The 23,036-nt window shown below is 29.8% G+C and overlaps 1 protein-coding gene across 3 annotated transcripts in view; it reads right to left on the bottom strand.

Moving 5' to 3' along the window:
- LOC145296648 (potassium voltage-gated channel protein Shaker-like) overlaps window positions 1-23,036 on the bottom strand; it is a 390,939-nt gene that overhangs the window by 67,299 nt on the left and 300,604 nt on the right. Inside the window, exon 3 of one of the 3 annotated variants that reach the window (XM_080142581.1) lies at window positions 17,753-17,793. The exons of the other annotated variants lie outside the window; for them this stretch is intronic. The gene's annotated coding sequence lies outside the window, so the exon portion shown is untranslated. The remainder of the gene's footprint in view (window positions 1-17,752; window positions 17,794-23,036) is intronic. 3 annotated transcript variants of the gene reach the window in all.

Here is a 23,036-nt window from a genome sequence, read left to right as displayed (position 1 = left end):
TCACAGCCACTTTCATCTCCTCAATTGTCTCATAACGACAGCCTCTAAGGTTTTCCTTGAAGTTAACGAATAACCAAATGTCGCAGGGAGCAAGATCTGAAATATAGGACGGGTGAGGAACTGTCTTGATACCCATCTTGGTTAAACAGTCTGTGACAAGGAGAGAGCACCCTTAGGACAAACTTCGCACAAATCGTCCGCATCTTCAGTTGCTCGCGAATAACTGTGTTTACTGTTCCCACACTGACATCAAACTGTACACTTATTGTTTCTATAGACACACAACGGTCCTTATCCATGAACTTCTTTATTTGGTCAATCAACTCTGGTGTTCTGACTTCCTTACTCCTTCCACACCTATCATCATCCCTCACAGACTCCCTGCATTCCTTGAATCTCTTATGCAACTCAAAAGCTGATGCTCGATCCATGGAAGATTGTTCAAAAACAATCTGAAGCATTCCATACGTTTCTGTGGCATTTTTTCCAATTTTAAACAGAATTTTATTGCATATCGTTCTAAAGTGTCTTCACGACCAGATTGCATTTTTGAAATTCACCAACTGTAACAATCAGGCTTTAGTAGGGTGTATTCCAATTCCTGCTGTAGCTGTTCATTTGAACCTTAAATCATAAAAATGTGTCAGTCATCTCATAAGATGTATAGCAATAACATACTGATATTTCGAGAGTCTACAACAATTTAACATGCCTGTATAAAAAAAGTTTGGAAACTTATTGAAGCCATCTCGTATTTTTAACGAGAATATATCTCAGGGAAGCTAAGTTAGTCATATTTATATTAGAGTTCAGACTGAAAAGTTTATAGTGTGAATTGTGGTCTGAGGTTCGAATCCTGTCAAAACACGCATCCTCCACCCTGATGATTCACGAAAAAGGATAAAACATTTGTTTTTGGATTAAAACTAAAAAAATATTCACCATGATATTGTTTATAACCCTCGTTTATCTGAGAAATAACATTTGTGTATATATGTATATATATATATATATATATATATATATATATATATATATATATATATATATATATATATAAAGCTGAACGTCTGTATGTGTGTGTGTGTGTTGTCACGAATAGGCTCCTATATGGTTGACTATTTTAAGAAACTGATTACATATAATGATAGAAGATGTATCGAGACACAGGAATGAGTGTGCTTGATCTGGCAGAACGGTGGTTCATAAAAATTGTGGGATCTGCGTTCGCGCCTGGCCCCCAAAGTATGGAAATAAAAAATGAAAAAAAAAGTTTACAAGTGTTTTTGATATAGATGTACATAAGAATACTTTGATAAGTATGTTTCAACTTAAATAGGGATGGTATAATAAAATTGTGGGGTCTGCGTTCGCACCTGTACTTCATGGAAATATGGCATACACTTTAACAAGGGCATTTCATATCTATTTGCGTTAGTATACTTTGATAATTATGTTTCAGTTTGAAGAAATATGGTATAATAAAATTATTGGGTGTTCGTTCGCGCCTGACCTCCATAGAATGTAAATATGTCACAAAGTTTAACAAGATTTTTAAAACGGGTTAGGGTTCACAATAACACCTTAACTTTAATCTTAATTCACGTTATCTTTTATTTATTTTTTTGAGTTGAATCATATGGTGTCATATTTATGAGATTTCACCTCGTAAATTCACGTTCTTATTAAAGTGAAAGACAAAGAAAAAGTCGGAACTTTAGGCAATTCTCGACACAAATTTTGCATAACTCTGTTTTTCCTTCTCCACTTGCACGTGGCACTCTTTCAAAAATAGATAATTCGATTAATAATAAAAATAAGAACGTTACCTGTTATCGTGTCAAAAGAACAAAAACTCCTGCTCACGTGATTACGTGTCTTTAAAAAATATTTACATAACCTTTTTATTTATATATCTGTTTAAGCTTTTTTTTGTCAGTGTACTAGAAGGAATTCAGTTGATTACAACCCTTTCTGAGTGTACTTTACATTACAATAGTACACCCCTGAATCCGATGGCGCAATACTACACCGTTCAATACTGTAAAACTGAAACGAAGCCGTTCTGCTTGAAAAGGACGCCATTTTCTTCTTATTCATATTTATATCGGTTCTTTGCTTTAAAAAACTAAAGTAATTATGTGTTTACTTTTTTAATATCCCATTTTACTGTTTCGGATTATTTTACTAAAGTACGTAAAGCTTCATTATTTTTGGAAACTGTTTTTGTTTCTTTGTTTTTCGATATTTCGTCGATATTCTTAAGTAAGAGTGATTAGCAGAAAGGCCAACAAAAGACTACCCGAAAAAATAAATATACAAGAAATAAATGTTACCATAGTAAATAAAAGTTCATGTTTTTTTTTGTTTTGAAATAGTTTTTAATGCTCTTTACTTGAAATAATTTCAGCAAATCGAAATTAAAACGAAATTTGAGGGATAACTTAAATGAATTTTTATATAAACTACACATACCACAATCGAATATTCCTCAAGCACAAAATACCGGAAAACATTAAAATATGTTTATAAATATTCCTTACGTTGACGGAACTCTCTTAAATTGTTAACACAGAATGCTCAGGTGCCCTTCCTTCAAAGTTAAAAAAGGGGCTCTCCATTTCAAAGTTGCTGCCATTCTGATTTTTTAAACCGGTTCGTGAATTAAACACCCCCAACTTTTCTTATAAACTACTTAAAAATACAAACCAATGAACTTTTCTACCATAAAAGTAACTTTTATTGACTATGGTAACATTTATTTCTTGTATATTTATATTATTATATATATAACATTTTCTCTTTGTAAGGAAACACCATTTTGTTGGTCACTCTTGGCTACGAATGGAAACAAAGTTTATATAAAAAATATATTTTTGCGAAAATTATCTTTACTTTCATCATATTTTGCTTAGGGTAAAAGTTTTGAGTATTAAAACCTATCTCTTTACAACCCCTCCTTTTCATAACCTATTATACTTTCATCAATCACAGTCCATTTTCTGTAGGCTGTTTTTGAACCGAGTCAACGACGGGTACTTCTGCTAGTATATATATATATATATATATATATATATATATATATATATATATATATATATGTCTGTACGAGGATCGTTCCAAAAGCAATGCATCATATTTTTTAATTAAATAAAAGTTGAAGGGATGCAAAGACGGGAGTGATAGCATTAAAACGAGCGATCGTTTGTGTTTCAGCAATTGTCTACATTTTATTCTCAATACATTTTTGCAAGTGGTGGTTGTGAATGGGCGTCCAGAGCGCACTTTGTCACTCACATCTCTATCGCCACTTGAAATCGAGCCCATCTCCTAACTAAATGTTCACAGGCTACAATAAATGTTGATCGGTTCAATTTTTCCTGCATAGAGGAATTCAATGATGCATCTATGCTTCTGACGCATGTCAATGATGGTAGGTATTTTCTTAGAGTCTCACGCTGTCAATATTTGCAAAAGAGTCATGAAACTTACATGGCATCAATTATGAATAAAATTGTTCAGTCATCATAACAATGCAATTCACAATCCCCTCTGACCAACTCGGGCGGAATAAAAATAGGAAATATTACATTTGGATCGTATATATAAATTTAAAGTAATATATATATATATATATATATATATATATACGAGATTATATATACATATATATACATATATACGAGATTATATATATATATATATATATATATATATATATATATATATATATATAGGGTGTCCAAAAAGACACTGAAGGGTTTTGAACTTATATGTATTATTCATTTTTGATGATATCTTTCTGTAATTTTTAACAATCTAAGACATCAAAAATTAAAAAAAAAATGTAAATTCAAACAATCTTTATTCATGAAAAATAAGTCTTAATGTTGACCATTTTCAGCTTCGAATATTTGTGCTCTTTCCAAAACAGACTTGACTAGCCCCGACTTTTTCTTGTGGGGATATCTTAAAGGAAGAATCTATGTTAACAAACCCCAAACCCTGCAAGAATTGAAGGAAAATATCAGACAAAAGGTGGTGTTTGAGCAACACTACTGGTGAGCCATGATTTACTATACTGTTTTGTTTTTAAATAATAGAAATAATGTTTTCTAGTAAACAACTGATTACCCCTAAAATAACATTAGGATTATTGTAAATTTGTGAAAGCAAATCGATTCATCGATTGCAGAAAATTATCTGATTTACTGGCAAATAAATTTTCCAACGAAGGACTAAGAAAAAAATTATATAGTTTTAAAGGTGAAAATATTTCCTGAACACACACACTATATATATATATATATATATATATATATATATATATATATATATATATATATATATATATGTGTGTGTGCGTGTATATATATATATATGTATATATATATGTACGCAAACAAACATATATTTACATAGATACATTGATAGATAGATACATACATACATACATACATGCATACATACATACATGCATACATACATACATACATACATCATGCATACATCATCTAACAATTGCCCAGACTCAGTTGAACTGATTGTCAAGGACATTTTTCCCCACTAGTATGAACAACATTAAATCATATTGACCCCCTTAACCTAGTGGATACTATCATGGCCGAAATTTCCATTCTCAATTATGAGGTGAAGTTCTAGGCCTGTGAGAATATGCGATTCGTTTTTGTTTTCGCTATGGTTTTTCCAAACATCTCATTTTTCCAAACTGGGTGTTATTGCAGTTAATATTTTGTTTGAAATAAAAAAAATACAGAACAAAGAAGTGTATATAGATAATAGAAGAAAAAGAAAAAAAGTGAACTGAAAAGATTCTGTACAAAGAATAAATATGTATTTTACGGTGAAACTAAGTTTCCATAATTGAAATAATGACCATAAATGCTCCATAATTTGACTCGGAACAAAGAATTTAAATGCAAAAAAATAAATCAATACTTCAGTTATGGTAAAAAAAAAGTAACACTGATAAAGAATTTCTTGAAATGGCGGAATATCTTGGCAGCATTCACGAGATAAATAACAATATTTTCTTGTTACAATTCCAATGCATTTCATTTCTATATTTCAAATGACATTTTCTTGAATCGAATTGAGGTGTTCAACTAATGAATTACCGATGAAATTTTTGGGCTTATCTGCTAAAATATTTCAGAAAATACGTGATGTGAAATTGAACCTATTTTTACATCTCTTTGTTTCAATCAAAGTTTTCAGAAATTTTTCTTGAAGCCAACACTTGATCTCTATACGAAATACATATTCGAGTGTTCAATTAAAATTATGCTTCACCTCTCAAATATTGAGTTAGCAAAAAGTTAAGAGCATTCATTTCCTTCTAAATAATTGATCAATTATTGTCTATCTTGTGGTCTCTTGGTCTTACCGGATTCCAGGAGAAGAATTTATCTCGTCTGGTATATCCAGCTTAATAGCAATTGGAGAAAGTGCACCTTTTCTCGTATAAGCCAGTGTGTAGCCATACTGAGGGGATCTGATTTAGACTTCGAATACAACGTTATTTTGAACATGCAGTCAATATTTGCTTTTAAGGGAAAATATCTTCATGACAGAATGTTCTGACAGACCAATATACAGAATGATCACTGTAGTAGTAGTAGTATTAGTATTATTATTATTATTATTAGTAGTAGTAGTAGTAGTAGTAGTAGACATTCTAGTAAACATTCAAGTTTATTTTTTTTTCAATTTTCTTATTTTTTGTTTTTGCTGGAAAATGGTATTTTACCAGATGCAAGATATTAATTTTCTATTTCAGACATTCCAACTGAAAGATCTTTGAAAGATTCTAACCGTTCTTTTAAATGTAATCTTCCGTATCTCTTTGCACTTGGTTCACCAAGTATATTCGCTAGATAATTTTAAAAATTCTTTTTCATGGGTTCAGTTGCTCCTGTAGTGACTAAAATGATGCAGATCTTCCTAAGATTCTAGTTTCTTTTTATCTCGTATGTAAGACTTCAATATTTCATTATCTTCTCCGCTCAGATCTGTTTAAGGGAGCATTATTAAAGACACTGACTTTTTCTAAGGTTGCTACTTTCTACTTATTGGCCTATATAACAATCTAAAGTTTAACAACTCTGTATTCTATATAAGCAGTTACTGGACTTGCCTAGACATAGTGAATGGCGAAAGATTTTTATACAACTTTTTTGTTGTTTATGTTCGCTTGGCTTGCTATTATATATTCGACATTCAACCTTTTACAGATGGTCCAATAAGATATTTGCACACTTCATTGTATTGTATAGAACCTGTCCCCCAAGCAGAACTTGAAGCTGGGTCTCAGGTGACTGACAAGCTGTAATTCTGTGTGGCATAACCTGCACTTGTTGCCGTTGTTGAGACCACTCATCTTCTTACAAAAACATTGGTTATTATGTCTTGAGCTTGGCCAGCAACTAACATCCTCTCCTAATCATCTCTATTTCAGCCCTCACATGTATATGTGTGTTTCTGTGCTTCCATGCAAAGTTGGAATGTAATTATTGACTCAAATAAGAAATGTCGAAGCTCATAGTTCATACTGTCTGGAGCTACCTACACAGGTAAAGTTGTCAACTATAGCTATTTCTTTTTGTTCGATAAAAAACATGTGTGGGTGACTGATGTATCTCGAAGACCTATTTTGAGTTGTATTAGTTTTATTGACCTTCAGTTTCATGCATTTAAATTTTATATCGCTATTTCCATATTGTCTATGATTTAGCATGAAGGATTATAATAGTGACTAACACGTTCCAAGAACTTGCGGCTTACAATTTGAAAGCTGTAATATTCCGAAGACAATGTTATTGATTTCTTGTCTATTTCTGGCCTTGAAAAATTTTTTTTTTCATTTGAAATCAATATTATCTCGCGAAAGATTGAAAAACAAAAAACAAAAACAAAAAAAAGCAAACTAAAAATAACGATAAAAATTACAAACATTATCAATATCATTAATTAACAAAAATTGATTTGAAAACATTTTCTCAATCAGTTTTAATGACATCAATAATCAGATGGATATCGATAATCGATAACTAGAATGATCACTTAGTTCGAACGTGATTAAAATCATATTTGTTTGAGAAGGCGAAATGATATAGACGAACTAGATTTTACGCCTATCAGCAAATGACGAGATGGACGAATAGCCTGCACTTAATACAATTCCTTCTTTTTGTTAATATTTAACATAGAATTAAAAACATGAAGAGGAAAATATATATTTTTTAACACATTTTGTATTTCTATGTCGGCAAATAAGAAATCAATAGTGTCGACATCATAACCTTAATGAATTTTGAACATAATCTTTTAATATATATATATATATATATATATATATATATATATATATATATATATATATATATATAAAGCTGAACGTCTCTGTATGTCTGGTTACGAATAGGCTCCTATATGGTTGACTATTATAGAAAACTGATCACATATAATAATAGAAGATGTATCGAGACACAGGAATGGGTATGTTTGATCTGGAATAATGATGATTCATTAAAATTGTGGGGTCTGCGTACGTGCCTGGTCCACAAAGTATGGAAATAAAAAAAATTTAAATTAAAAAAAAAAAACGTTTACAAGTGTTTTTGATATAGATGTACATAAAAATACTTTGGTAAGTATGTTTTAACTTAGATAGGGATGGTATAATAAAATTGTGGGGTCTGCGTTCGTGCCTGGTCTCCAAAGAATGGAAATAGGCACAAACTTTAATAAAGACTTTTCATATCTATCTGCGTAAGTATACTTTGATAATTATGTTTCAGTTTGAAGAAATATGGTATAATAAAATTATAGGGGTGTTCGTTCGCGCCTGCCTCCATAGAATAGAAATATATAACAAAGTTTAACAAGGTTTTTTAATATAGATCCAGAGAATATTGTGATAAGTGTTTCAGTGTGAACATGTATGGTATAATAAATTATGGGGTTTATCTATTTTATTTTTACTTTCATCATATTTTTATTTGGTTTGATACCCCCAAATTCGAAGCTATCTCTGTACAACCCTTCCTTTTCATGACCTATCATACTTTCATAAATAAGAGTCCATTTTCTGTAGGCTGTTTTTGAACCCAGTCAACGACCGGTACTTTTGCTAGTATATATATATATATATATATATATATATATATATATATATATATATATATATAGTGATAAAGAGATAGAGATAAAGTCGTATATTTATATACGTATATATATTTATATATAAAATTATTAATTTTAATTATAATTTAATTATTACATACATATGTACACGTTTCATACTTACGGTGTCATTAGTGTGGGCAAAACTGCTCGACCATTGAAACATGAGTCAGTGTTAACTCAATTCCGAGCGCTCTAACTCTGAGGCCAATTCCGATTGCAGAAATACACCATATTTATAGTAAATAGGGTGGAAAGGCAGATTCAAACGTCTTAATGTAGAAAAAAAATTGAATTAAAGCTTCGATTAGACGGCTTATATTAATTTGCATGAAAAGCCCTGCTTAAAAAACTGTAAATATTTATTAATAATAAATATTTACTTATATATATATATATATATATATATATATATATATATATATATATATATATATGATTGTTGAGCTGGATTAAATCCGACGATATGAAATAAAATGGAGGTGGAAGGACCTGGATACTCAACGTTTCGCATAAATCGGGCGAAACGTTGAGTATCCAGGTCCTTCCACCTCCATTTTATTTCATATATATATATATATATATATATATATATATATATAGGCTCCTTCAGTCTTTGACTATAGATACCCACGCAGGGGTGTCTGCACGTGAAATTCTTGTGGAAGGAGTTGCGCAATCTCCAACCACACTTCTCATCGTTAAATACCCGTGGCAATTGAAGTGAATGCACAGGACAATTGGAAAAAAAATGTCAAGATTAGAGGAGAGCACATATAGCGCCTAGAATTCCAAAATGGTCACCCATCTGGTACTAACCAGACTCTACTTTTGCTTAACTTCGGTGATCTAACGAGAACCGATATGCCAACACGATTATGCCGTATATATATATATATATATATATATATATATATATATATATATATATATATATATATATATATATATATATATATATATATATATATATATATATATATATATATATATATATATATATATATATATATATATATATATATATATATATATATATATATATATATCCACTCATGAGCCCAAAAAAAAAAAAATGGGCCAAGTTGAAAAGAAGGAAGAAATCGATATTTCAATATTTTTCCATGAATTTTTGTTAATTACAACCGAAAATTTCTATTTGGTAGATCATTATTATTATAGCATAAAATAATAAGTGGAAATATTTCTCCTAAAAATGGTAAGACCGCATCTTGGCGAGGATATAAAAACCGAATTGCAGGATTAAGGCAGTCCAAAATGACTTACAAGCAGTTTTTTGATATTTTAAGAAAAGAACAAGTGAAAACATCTCTTTCTGTAGTGAAGCGAATCGGTCAAAGGTTCAAAGTCGAATGCTTGGCAAAAGAGAAATCTGGATCTGGTCGCCTTAGAGCATTCACTTTGAAGAATGACCACATGCTTAAATTAACTGTTTTGAAGGATTGAAAGACAACTTATGTTGACCATAGCAAAGAATTCAAAACAGGGTCTGGAAATTCTTTTTCTAGATATACAATATCTAGACGAATGAAAGGAATGGGATTTTCTTCTAAAAGTTGTGCAAAGAAGACATTTTTATCTAGGAAGAACATGAATTATAGAAAGAGATTTTTCCTGTATTATGGCAAGAAAGACACAAACTGGTTCAGGAATGTTTTCTGGTCAGATGAATCAAGACTTTGTCTTGTTAGTGATGCTCGCCATGCTCCCGACTGGTGCAATCGAAGAACTGGAGAAAGTTGCATAAAACGACAGTTAAACGCGGAAATGGAGAGATAATTGTATGGGGAACTTTTACTGCAGCAGGAGTTGGGGAACTTATTAGATGTGAGAAGTCAATCAATGCAAAGGAATACATTCGAATATTAGAAACTGTTACTAAGTATCCAGAAGATGGGAATATCTCAGAACATTATTTTTCAACACGATAATGCCCCTGCACACACTGCTTAAGTCACAAAAAGTGGTTTTCTGATAATTCAATTGATGTGATATTTTGGCCAGGCCAAAGCCCTGATTTAAACCAAATCGAGAATATTTGGTCCATAATATCTCGTGCATTGGATGAAAGAACCTTTTCGAACAATGACAAATTGTGGGAAGCTGTGTAAAGCGAATGGAATAGCATTTCCTCTTCACAGTGTTCCACTTTGGTTGAGAGCATATCTAAAAGGATTGATCTTTTAAATAAATCAAAAGGGAATGCGATTCCACCCTAAGCATTTATTAAAGTAAATGTCTTTTTCTGTGTTATTAGTCTCGTTTAAGTTTCCTTGTTCAATTGTTCATTGTTCAATGTAGTTTTTAGTGCAATAAAATGTATAAAATTTGTTCGGCCCATTTTTTTTGCTCACAACTGTGTATATACGTACTATTATATAAAAGGAACTTGTGTGTTTGTGTGTGTAAGTTTGTTCCGCATGAATTCGAAAACGACTGGGCTGATTGTTATGAAATTTCACATGAAGATATTTTATGTACTTGGCAATGTTCTTAGGTTTTGTATCGGAATGTCTTCGATAAGTATCGGTAATCGATAATCGAAATATTCGATGAAAGAAGCAACAAGCAATTTTTACCAAAGTTAACACCTTACACAACCTAACATCACAAGCGCATTTGAAAAGTTTTATTACCGCACAAGCCGAAAGGTTCGGCATACAAAATCAATAGTAGGTTCTTTGATATGACAAAGGCGCGTTCGAAATGAATGCTTCTGTTTAAAGCTCATCTGCACTATGATACGTAACCTTTTCATTTTAAACTTAAGTTCAAAACATTATCACCGCACAGCCAGTAAGGCCCGACATATAAAATCAACAGTAGGTTCTTTTATATGACAAGGGCGCGTTCGAAATGAATTAAGTATCATGTTTGAAACATGATAATTGACTTTAATGCAAGCCATTATATATAAAAATAAACAGTAGGTTCTCAACAGTGCAATTTAGACTACAATATCTTGCGAACTTAGTCACTGCGAGAGGCATGTGAAGCTTTCTCGAGGTGTATAGCGATGGGTCCCCAAATATAATAGGCAATTAATCGATTTGATTAAGAAATGGTCGATGTCACCAATTTGGATGACAATAAAAATATGGAAGTATGATATATTCGTAGATCATCATTCAATCCCGGGCAACATCTGATCACCCTGCTAGTATATATATATATATATATATATATATATATATATATATATATATATATATATATATATATAAAGCTGAATGCCTGTGTGTGTGTGTGTGTGTGTGTGTGTGTGTCTGGTCACGAATAGCTCCTATATGGTTGACTATTTTAAAAAACTGATTACATATAATGATAGAAAATGTATCGAGACACAGGAATGGGTATGTTTGATTTGGCAGAACGGTGGTTCATTAAAATTGTGGGGTCTGCATTCGCGCCTCGTCCGCAAAGTATGGAAATAAAAAATAAAAACGTTTACAAGTGTTTTCGATATAGATGTACATAATAATACTTTGGTAAGTATGTTTTAACTTAAATATGGATAATATAATAAAATTATGGGGTCTGCGTTCGCGCCTGACCTCCATAGAATAGAAATGGGCACAAACTTTAATAAAGACTTTTCATATCTATCTGCGTAAGTATACTTTGATAATTATGTTTCAGTTTGAGGAAATATGGTATAATAAAATTATGGTGTGTTCGTTTGCACCTGACCTCCATAGAATGGAAATATGTCACAAAGTTTAACAAGTTTTTTTTTAATATAGATCCACAGAATATTGTGATAAGTATTTCAGTGTGAACATGTATGGTATAATAAATTATGAGGCTTATCTATTTTATTTTTACTTTCATCATATTTTGCTTTGGTTTTGATACCCCGAAATTCAATCCAAATTTACAACCCTACCTTTTCATAACCTATCATACTTTCATAAATCAGAGTCCATTTTCTGTAGGCTGTTTTTGAACCCAGTCAACGACGGGTACTTTGCTAGTAAATATATATATATATATATATATATATATATATATATATATATATATTGTCCACTCATAGATTTTTGCATATTTTTTTTTGATGTCAAATTAATATTCAAATTTCAGTTTGCACTGGCAGTTCAAATTGCCTTACTGTACGTGTACCTTAATACTTTAGGTTTCGTTCGGAAATCTCTTCAGTAGTTCCCAAAACCAGTGCTGCAATTTAATCTGCCAGGTTCAGTTTTAAATTCGAACATGTTTCAGGAATTTAAGAACCAAGAAGATTATACAGAACCAAAGTGTCTTTACGGCAGAATAGAATACATCTAAAAAATACCACCCACAGATTGATTTCATTAAACGTTAATGCTTGTTTTCATGCATAGTTTCTGCATTCTGCATAACTGCGAAGAATTTAGGATTAAAACTTTCTATCAGATATATATATATATATATATATATATATATATATATATATATATATGACAGTTACATTTTGTCGCTACAAACAGGCATTAGTTTAAGTCAATAAGACTTTGTAAGGCGACCCTGGATCTTAAGATGCTATAGAAAAAAAGAAAAGAGAAAAAGAAAAGAGAAAAAGTGAGCTCTTCAAAAAAAAAAAAAAAAAAGCTCTCACTTTTTTCCTTTTTTTTTTTCTCTAGCGTCGAATGATTCAGGGTCGCCCGACGATGTCTCATTGATTGAAACACATGGCTATTTATAGCGACCAAATGTAACTGTTTATCATCTAATAAATAAAAAAATATTTTACTTTTGTTTTCAAGCAATATCTAACAACCTAGTTGAGTTCATTAGTCCCTATTTTTGAATATTTTAAGACTATATATATATATATATATATATATATATATATATATATATATATATATATACGTGTGTGAAAATTATTTTATCTGTGTGTGTAAAAATGTCTCTACGTAACTCCTCTCTGAATATTTGGTCTGCACAATTGAAACATGATAAAGAAGAAATTTGGAAGATATCCAAATTTTTTCCAGCAACGCGATTCCTTTGGATTTTTATTTCTGGATGCCGAACTTTAACCAACTTTTCTTGGATTTTACCGTCATTGGATATTTTACTCTTCACTCGACCATCCATTCACTAGAATTATTTTTTCTGTTTTTTCCCCATTCCTTCTGCTTCACTATTTACGATTTTTTACGTTTACCAAGTAAGCTCTATAGTTTACTAGTAGTTTCATTAAATACTTTGCAAGCAAAATCCGATTTTGCTAATTCCTACCCGCTGATGAGAAAGAAATTATTTCTTTCAAAACTCCGCGGATTAAAGACTATCCACTTAATTTTTGTTTTGTTTTGGAAAATTCAAAATAATTTTAACTTTTAGTTAAATGGTTTTACATGTTTTATTAATTCTTTGTTCTTATATATATATATATATATATATATATATATATATATATATATATATATATATGTATATATATATATGTATATATATATTCGCAATATAATACATTAGTATAAAATAGTAAATATACACATAAAAGAGTAAATTATATATATATATATATATATATATATATATACAAAACTGATACACATGGGTTTATAATACTTGTAATTAGCAAACAAAATACTGATAAAGTACTGGGGTTCACGTTAATATAAGGAAGCAGAAAGAATGGGTGAATAACAGAGGGAGAGAAAAGTGTACGTCAAAATGCCACCAATAGGGAAAGAGAGCGTATATATATATATATATATATATATATATATATATATATATATATATATATATATATATATATATATTATCACGAAGAAGACTTGTGCGATGACAGACAACATGCATACTTTGAAGCACATGAAGTATACACAGATTGCTCAGATTCAATTAAGGGTTCTAGCTGAAGCGATGGGTTTTATTCATGACTTAGAGACAAATGGCGACCATTAATGTTCAAGTTAGAAATAACAATCCTGTTCGATGTTTTCATTATATAGCTCGTAAATTTCTTTATGTATATTCATATCTTTTTACGGAGAAGCGTGTTTATTCAGTTGTATTATACCTTTTATTCATTCCAGTCTTTTAATTTATGAAGCTCGATGTAACTACAGAGCATATACAAATAAATGACAAAAGTCTATATTCTAAATTTCAAAAGCTTTACGATCTCACCGTTTATTTCGTTAAGTACGTTGAAGACTTGTGCATATCAACGTACGTTAAAGAATAAACAGCAAGATCGTAAAGCTTTTGAAATTTGGAATATAGACATTTGTCATTTATTTGCACACACGCACACATAGATATATATAGATATATAGATAGATATAGATAATGATTCAATGATTCCAATATTCCTACACTACCAACTTATATTCATTAACGTGTATCCTCGATTGGCTTTCAAGCCTTGATAAATGGTGACTTTTTTGTAAAAAAAACCCCAAACTATTTGATAATAGAAGCCGTGTTTGTTTATGTATGTTTATTTATGTGTTTGTCCTTTCTGCTAACAATTCATTCATCGAATAAAAATACTATTCTCTTCCCGCCGCCAATTATGACAATTAAGCAAAGTTTCCTCTCCTTAAACTAAGCAAACTTTTAAAAAAATATTTTTGTGAAGACAATTTGACTGAGACTGATGATGTTTTAATAAAAAATGTTCAATATTTTACTCAAGTTGAAATACTTGATTTATTTCTTATGAAACTTTGGATGTAATGGGTACTTAATAATAATAATAATAATAATAATAATAATAATAATACCCTTCCAATAGAGCTACACCAAGGGTCAAGGAAGATTGAAAGACACCGAAAGGAAAGGACTAAGCAGACCTCCACCAGGTGAGCGCAAATTGAATTGGAACTTTGGCGAGACTCATTGCCATTCGAATTCCAGTGAAGGCATTTGGTCGTTGCCAGCGAGCAATCAAATGTTTACGACTGTTGCAATAATGAAATTCATTTACGAAAATGATTAAAAAAGATGGAAAATGCTGGAAATGTGGTGAGATTGTAATCCACATCCCAGGAAGACCACCGATTGTTGTCAGTAAATTATAATAATAATCGATAGTACTATGCAATGTGACCGTAAAAGGGTCAAGGGGGATAGAAAAGCTGAGGATGAAGAGCACGAACCAGACCTCTACTGGAAAAGTAGCGTAAGTACTGAAACTTACACAGTTTAGCTAAGAAGAAAGTGTAGTTTTTAATTTAATACTTTGCTACCTGTTGGGTATTTAGTCACCGCTTCTTTTTGCCATGGTGTAATATTAGATAATGATTTATGCGAAAACTCAAAGTGATGAGTAAATAATAATAATAATAATAATAATAATAATAATAATAATAATAATAATAATAATTAATAATAATAATAAATAATAATAATAATATATAATAGTAATAATAATTAATAATAATACTAAATAATAATAATAATAAATAATAATATATAATAGTAATAATAATAAATTATAATAATATTACACATTAATTAATAATAATAAATAAATAATAATAATAAATAATAATAAATAATACTAATAAATAATATATAATAGTAATAATAATAAATAATTATAATAATATTAATAATAATAGTAATAAATAATAATAAATAATAATAACAAATAATACTACTAATAATTATAAATAATAATAATAAACAATAATAATAATAATAATAAATAATAATAATAATGAATAATAATAAAATAATAATAATAAAATAATAATAATTAATAGTAATAAATAGTTATAATAATAAGTAATAATAATAATAATAATAATAAAAATAATAAATTATCAATAATAATAGAATTACTAATAATAAATATTCATAATAAATAATTATAAATTTATAATATTAATAATAACATTAATAATAATGAATATTAACAAATAATAATAATAATAAATACTCACTAATAATAGTAGAATTACTAATAATAAATATAAATAATAATTAATAATAAAATAATAATAATAAAAATAATAATAAATTTAAAATAATAATAATAAATATTAATAATAAATATTAAATAATAATAAATAATAAATAATAATATTAATACTACTACTAGTGAGTGCAAATAATAATAATAATAATAATAATAATAATAATAATAATAATAATAATTATGAACGTATATGCTATATCTTTATATTTCGTGTATCACAATAATTAAAACTGGAAACTACATGATAAATCGTTTTTTTTTTTCTCTGAAGCAATCAATCGGACTTCGATCGTTTATAACATTTCTAATCATTAGATCATTCGATGATAAAAAATTAATTATATAGAACTGGTCATTGAAAATTAGACGCTGCCATTATATGCGTACTGTATATCATGTATATTTTCGAGCACACACACATACACACATATACATACACAATCTCTCTCTCTCTTTATATATATATATATATGTATATACATGATTTATATTATATATATATATTGTATATATATATTGATAGCAATAAGGGTATCTATTTATTTTTTATACATATTCGTATTATTAATCAATATCCATATATTTATGGACATAAGAGACAGTTACATCAGGGGCGGAATAAAATATTGAGTCTATTTGGCATATCCGTATTATGTTATCTAGCATCTTCTCTCATTATCTGATGAAAAGTATTAGGCTTCGAGACACCATGGTATAAATGGTGCTCACTTACTCTAACTGATGTATACCCTTATTAAATGAATGAGTAAATCGATATATGTGGTTTTATATTTTCTTTCTTTATTGATTTCTATATAAGCTCCAAAACTTTGTTGAGCTTTGCATTATGCTGATAAGTCTTCTGTTAAAGAATTGATCTTATTCCCTTCCTTTAAGTCCCCCGTGTATACATATAAGCGATATATACTTATATATATTATATGTATATACACAGAAATATATATATTCTCTCTCTCTCTCTCTCTCTCTCTCTCTCTCTATATATATATATATATATATATATATATATATATATATATATATATATTGATCGTAGAGCTTAAACATGATTTAGTAAAAAGAATTTTATGAATAATATTGTTATTTTCTGTCAATTTTAATCGGTAAATCATTCGTTAGTTTCTCTAAACAATTATCGTTAAATAAATTCGGATTTTGAAGGGAGACAAATCGTATCATTTTTGCTTCGTTCAGCAAACATACATTGTTACAGCGTTCGTTATTATTTGTAAAATTTGACTGTTTCTACAATACAAATGCCGTTTACGTTGTTAATATAATGGACGTACTACTAAAATAGAACTAACCCGAACGAAACTAATTATTGATTTAGTAGGATAACGGAACTATTACACATATGCCGCCATATTAGATATTTGCAGACGAAACTAATCGATAAACATTCCAACATTGCGGTTAGGTTAGTTTGAAGAGGCCTTTTTTCTTTTCTTTTTTTTTCTGTTTTTCTTTTGTAGCTGCAGAGGCTGCTCTTGTTTCTGGTTCCACCAAAAGCCGACATGTTCACAGACGCATGCATATACACAAGTATGTCCATATATGCGTAAGCATACATACCTAAGTATATGACGTCAGACTCCCATTAGCGTGACAGCCTTCTGGAGAAGAAAAAGACAGGCGACTCGACGCTGATTTTTTCTTCTCGAAATGACAAATTATTTACAAGTTTATCAAAAACAATAAAAAAAAACATATATACTATCATAACCATCAACCACATCGACATAATAATAATAATAATAATAATAATAATAATAATAATAATAATAATAATAATAATAATAATAATAATAACAACAACAACAACAACAACAACGTTGACATGATGATAGTTTTTGTGTTTTGGGATGAAGTGTATTCATTATTATTTACAATTTTCGTACTAGTTTCTCATCTTTACAGGTTTTATCACAACGTTTCGGCCGCATTGTCTTCCAGTCTTCTTCAGGTCTCTTTACAGATTGATTTGATTTACAAACAAAGAGAATTATATTTTCTATTTCTGGCCAGACACCCAGACAGGCCAAACACAAAAAAATGTCGCTCCCCAAAATGGTGAAGTTAAGAAATAGGACGACGTTAATTAAATAGTGCGCTGCTCAAACCGTCTTTCTGTTTATCTCTCCGTGTCTCTCCCTCTATCTCTATCTCCCCTTCCTGTTTTCCCCCTCTCTCTCAAAGAGAAAGACACACAGAAACAGGAAGGCGAGAGAGAGATATCTGTAGTTTTTAGTCTATCTGTAGCTTTCAGTCTGTCTGTTGCTCCTCAAAAAGGGGTGAGGTTGCGTGGAAACCGATATTAATTAAAAAATGTGCTGCCCAAACCGTCTGTCTGCTTCTCTCTACTTCTCTTTCAGATTGAGTATCTTATATTTTAATGTCTATCTTTATCTTCTTGTCAGTCTGTCCATCTCTCTCTCTCTCTCTCTCTCTCTCTCTCTCTCTCTCTCTCCCTATGTCTGTCTCTCTATTACTTATATGTAGTACCCCATGTCATAAAGTATATATATATATATATATATATATATATATATATATATATATATATATATATATACGTTTTATTTTTTATTACCGTATCTTTCTGTTAAGTTACATTCTGAAACAATAATGTAACTTAACAGAAAGATACGGTAATAAAAAATGAAACGCATATTTGCTCTACAACAGTATTGAGCACTTTCTTCAGTTTTTATAAATTACCATTTCTCATATATATATATATATATATATGTGTGTGTGTGTGTGTGTGTGTGTGTGTGTGTTTTATTTTTTTTATTACCGTTTTATCTGTTTGGTTACATATGTTTCGGATGATGGACCAGGTATACGATCCAGCAGTCTCGTCAGACCTTACAGAATTGATTGTTATTATTTGGAAGAAGGGTTTAAGAGGAAATACGAAAACAAAAAGGGGGTAAGAGATAATAAGGGGGAGCGAGACGGGTATCGACAATAGTTAAATTTTGAAGGTTAAGATACATTAGATTGTAGTGAGTGTGGGGTGGGATAGAAGATTCAGGTAGGCGTGCGTGGAGATATGTGGATACAAGGAGGGGGAGAGGGAGAGAGGGAGGTAAAGAGGGGGGAAGCAATTTCGATTTTAGGTTTTAAGATTTGACTGCTTTTGGTTGTTTATGTGTGTATGTGTGTATATGGTTTTGGTTGTTTATGTGTGGTTTGTGTGTATATGGAATAGATGTCAGAGAGAGAGAGAGAGAGAGAGAGAGAAAGAGAGAGAGAGAGAAATATATATATATATATATAGAGAGAGAGAGAGGGAGAGAGAGAGGGGTATATATATATATATATATATACAATATGAGAGAAATATATATATATAGAGAGAGAGTGAGAGAGAGAGGGGTATATATATATATATATATATATATATATATATATATATATATATATATATATATATATATATATACAATATGATTACACTAAGGTAGATCGAAGGTACGGTCGAAAATATTTTTAAAAAATTTTTTCGTAATAATATTTCGTATTCCTACACGTCACCAATCAAAAGCGAATTAAGAAAATATTTATATTTTTGGTATTCATTTTTTATGCATTTCATATATATATATATATATATATATATATATATATATATATATATATATATATATATATATATATAGCTTCATGTAATTGTCCAGTCAGTTGAATTAACCGACTGCAGTGAAATTGTTGAGACTACGATGACAACTGGATTATCGAGACGTGTGTATTGATATTATACACGCCGCAGAGGACCACTGCGTAACACTTTTATGGAATACTCAAGTTTCCAGCCTAAAATTCGACTAAATACACCTGAAGAAGAACAAAGGATTAAAATGTTCTGATAAAACCAACCATGTTGAAAAAAACCAGTGTGGAGATTGTAAATAACGATGATGCTGATGATGATGATGATGATTTGTGCGTATCGATTATGTTAGTAGAAATAGACAATTAATGATCAGAAAAAACACAAAGCTGATTAATAGTTATGATCGATATATGCAAATCAGCATAAATGAATTAAAGCATACATAATAGAACAGAACAATTATAGAAGATGTATATAATAACTGTTATGGTGTTTACCTGTTTTTTTTGTTGTTTTTTTGTCGATTTTTATTCACTTTACTTGAGCACCATGAAGATAATTCTAAGTGTAATCAAAAGTTTTTTTTCAATAATTTCATTTTACATTGTTAAAGCCGAATGTATGTTTGCAAAGTGAGAAAATGTATTTTGATTGAGATTCGCGACTGATGAACAGAAATAATTTAATTGTCAACAGAGGCGGATGCGTAACAAAACTTCTTTCTTAGCATCATTGAATCAGTGTTTATAAACGGTTTGTATCTAGCTTAGAGAAACGGATCTCAGGTGACAGCATAGTGACAGGACACTAGTAACGACTATGCTCGTACATATACATTATATACTATTCATCACCATGCGATGTTGACCCAATGATCCCAGTATGGACATAGAAATCACTAAGGCAAATCTGGTTACTTGACGTTCAGCACAAGACTTATATATTTCGGTTTCCTTTCTATTGTCTATTGTCTGTCTGTAACTAAAAATTATTTAAGCTTTTGTTATGCACCCTTATGCTTAATTTTATATGTTAAAATATCAGCGAAATCGTTTTCAGACTAAGTTCTAATTGTCTTCTTATTCTTATTACATTTTATTTATTTACTTATATTAATATATATAATCTCTCTCTCTCTCTCTCTCTCTCTCTCTCTCTTTCTCTCTCTTTATGTATGTACGTATGTATGTATGTATATATATATATATATATATATATATATATATATATATATATATATACATAAAAGAACCTTGTCTATGTGTCTGTATACCTTTGAGTTCGTTCCCTATGGACTCCAAATTGGCTGGGCCGATTTATGTGAAATTTCCCACCCAGGTACTTTGTGTGCCTGGCAGTGTTCTTAGATAGGGTTGTATCGGAATAACTTCGATAAGTATCGATTATCAAAATCCAATGAAAGAAGGAACAGGCGATTTTGACAAAAGTTAACACATTATACAGCCAAACATGACATTCTTGACAGGGGCGCATTCGGAATGAATGTTTCTGTTTAGAGCACAATTGCACCGTGATACTTGATCTTTTAACTTTAAACTGTCATTCAATTCATTATATATATATATATATATATATATATATATATATATATATATATATATATATATATATATAACTATTTCATTTATTCACATAAATTTACTATACGAAAGTATAGATTTATGCGTAAACTTTAAGTATTTACTTCAAAAGTGCTCAATACGTAGGTAGAGCTAGTTAGTAATTTATAAAATATATATGGCGATTAAGCTACACTGAATATTCTGCGTTTCATCCAACTATAGGATTCGTCAGGCTTACGAATCCTATAGTTGGATGAAACGCAGAATATTCAGTGTAGCTTAATCGCCATATATATTTTATAAATTACTATATATATATATATATATATATATATATATATATATATATATATATATATATATATATATATATATAATTAGTGTTTTTTTTTGGAAATAGAAATCAAGCAGTGTTCAATTATAGGGAAAACCCGAAAGTAAGAGCGTATTTATATTTTATATTTTGTTTACAGAAAGGTTTTAGATGAGACAAGTCATTGGTACCGTCGGTTTCAAATCCGATAATAAGGACCGTTTTAGATACCTATAACAAGCTCTCTTCAGCCAATACTCATCTATTTTATAAACGGAAGTGGAAATATATATACATCACGAGTTCACGTTTAACTCTCGTTTTGCAACCCCCTGTTTTATTTATCGCAAAACGAGAGTAAAATTTGAACTCGTGATGTATATATACTTCCACTTCCGGTTATTATAATCGGAATAGATGAGTATTGGCTGAAGAGAGATTGATATAGGTATCTAAAACAGCCCTTATTATCGGGTTTGAAACCGACGGTACCAATGAGTTGTCTAAGATAAAACCTTTCTGTAAACAAAATGATATATATATATATATATATTGCTTGATTGATTGAAAAATGGGCGATTTCATCGATTGTGATGACAATAAAAATATGGGAGTGTGAAACGGTCGTTAGTCATAATTCAATCCCGGGCAATGTCGAGTCTCTCTGTTAGTATATATATATATATATATATATATATATATGTATATATATATATATATGTAATGTTATTCTTTTAAATTTATCCATCAGTAAAATATTAACATGATTGTGTCTCTATTTAGTTATTGGGGAAAATGGTATTTAGCTGCTCTCCTGATGTTAATTCTGCGAAACTGTAACATGCTAAACAACTGATAATCCCTCTTTTATGTAGTAGGTTATGTGTTCCCTTACAGCATTCGATATTCTTAAGGAGTCACCCATCTAAGGAATAAGCGGGTTTGATATGAATTAACTTCTATAATCCGATAATAATCTTTTTTTCAATGTAATTTGACTGTAAGACTTGACCATTTGAGTTAAAAAGAAACAATAATTTACAACCAGTAACTCCTTTGTGCTTTTTGCAAGTTTTACAATAAACTAATATATTTTCTTTATTGGAATCACGAAATTAAGTTCATAATATTTAAACAATTATATTGTATTTTATACCAGGCAATACAATACAGAGGTGTAACGGAAGCAAAATAAGATATAGAACGGTGGCACGAGTTATGCAGAATCATCTTTTATTAATACAATATTTTTTTAAATACTTTTAACATTGTTTTCTTACTTGTGTCAGTGTGATTTGATGGGAGTTCTGTATCGTATGATATTTCGAGTAAATTGTACCT

Source organism: Euprymna scolopes, chromosome 17, assembly GCF_053919585.1.
Source record: "Euprymna scolopes isolate OS-2025 chromosome 17, ASM5391958v1, whole genome shotgun sequence".
Taxonomy (NCBI): Eukaryota; Metazoa; Mollusca; class Cephalopoda; order Sepiida; family Sepiolidae; genus Euprymna; species Euprymna scolopes.
This window is presented reverse-complemented; position numbering and strand designations above follow the sequence as displayed.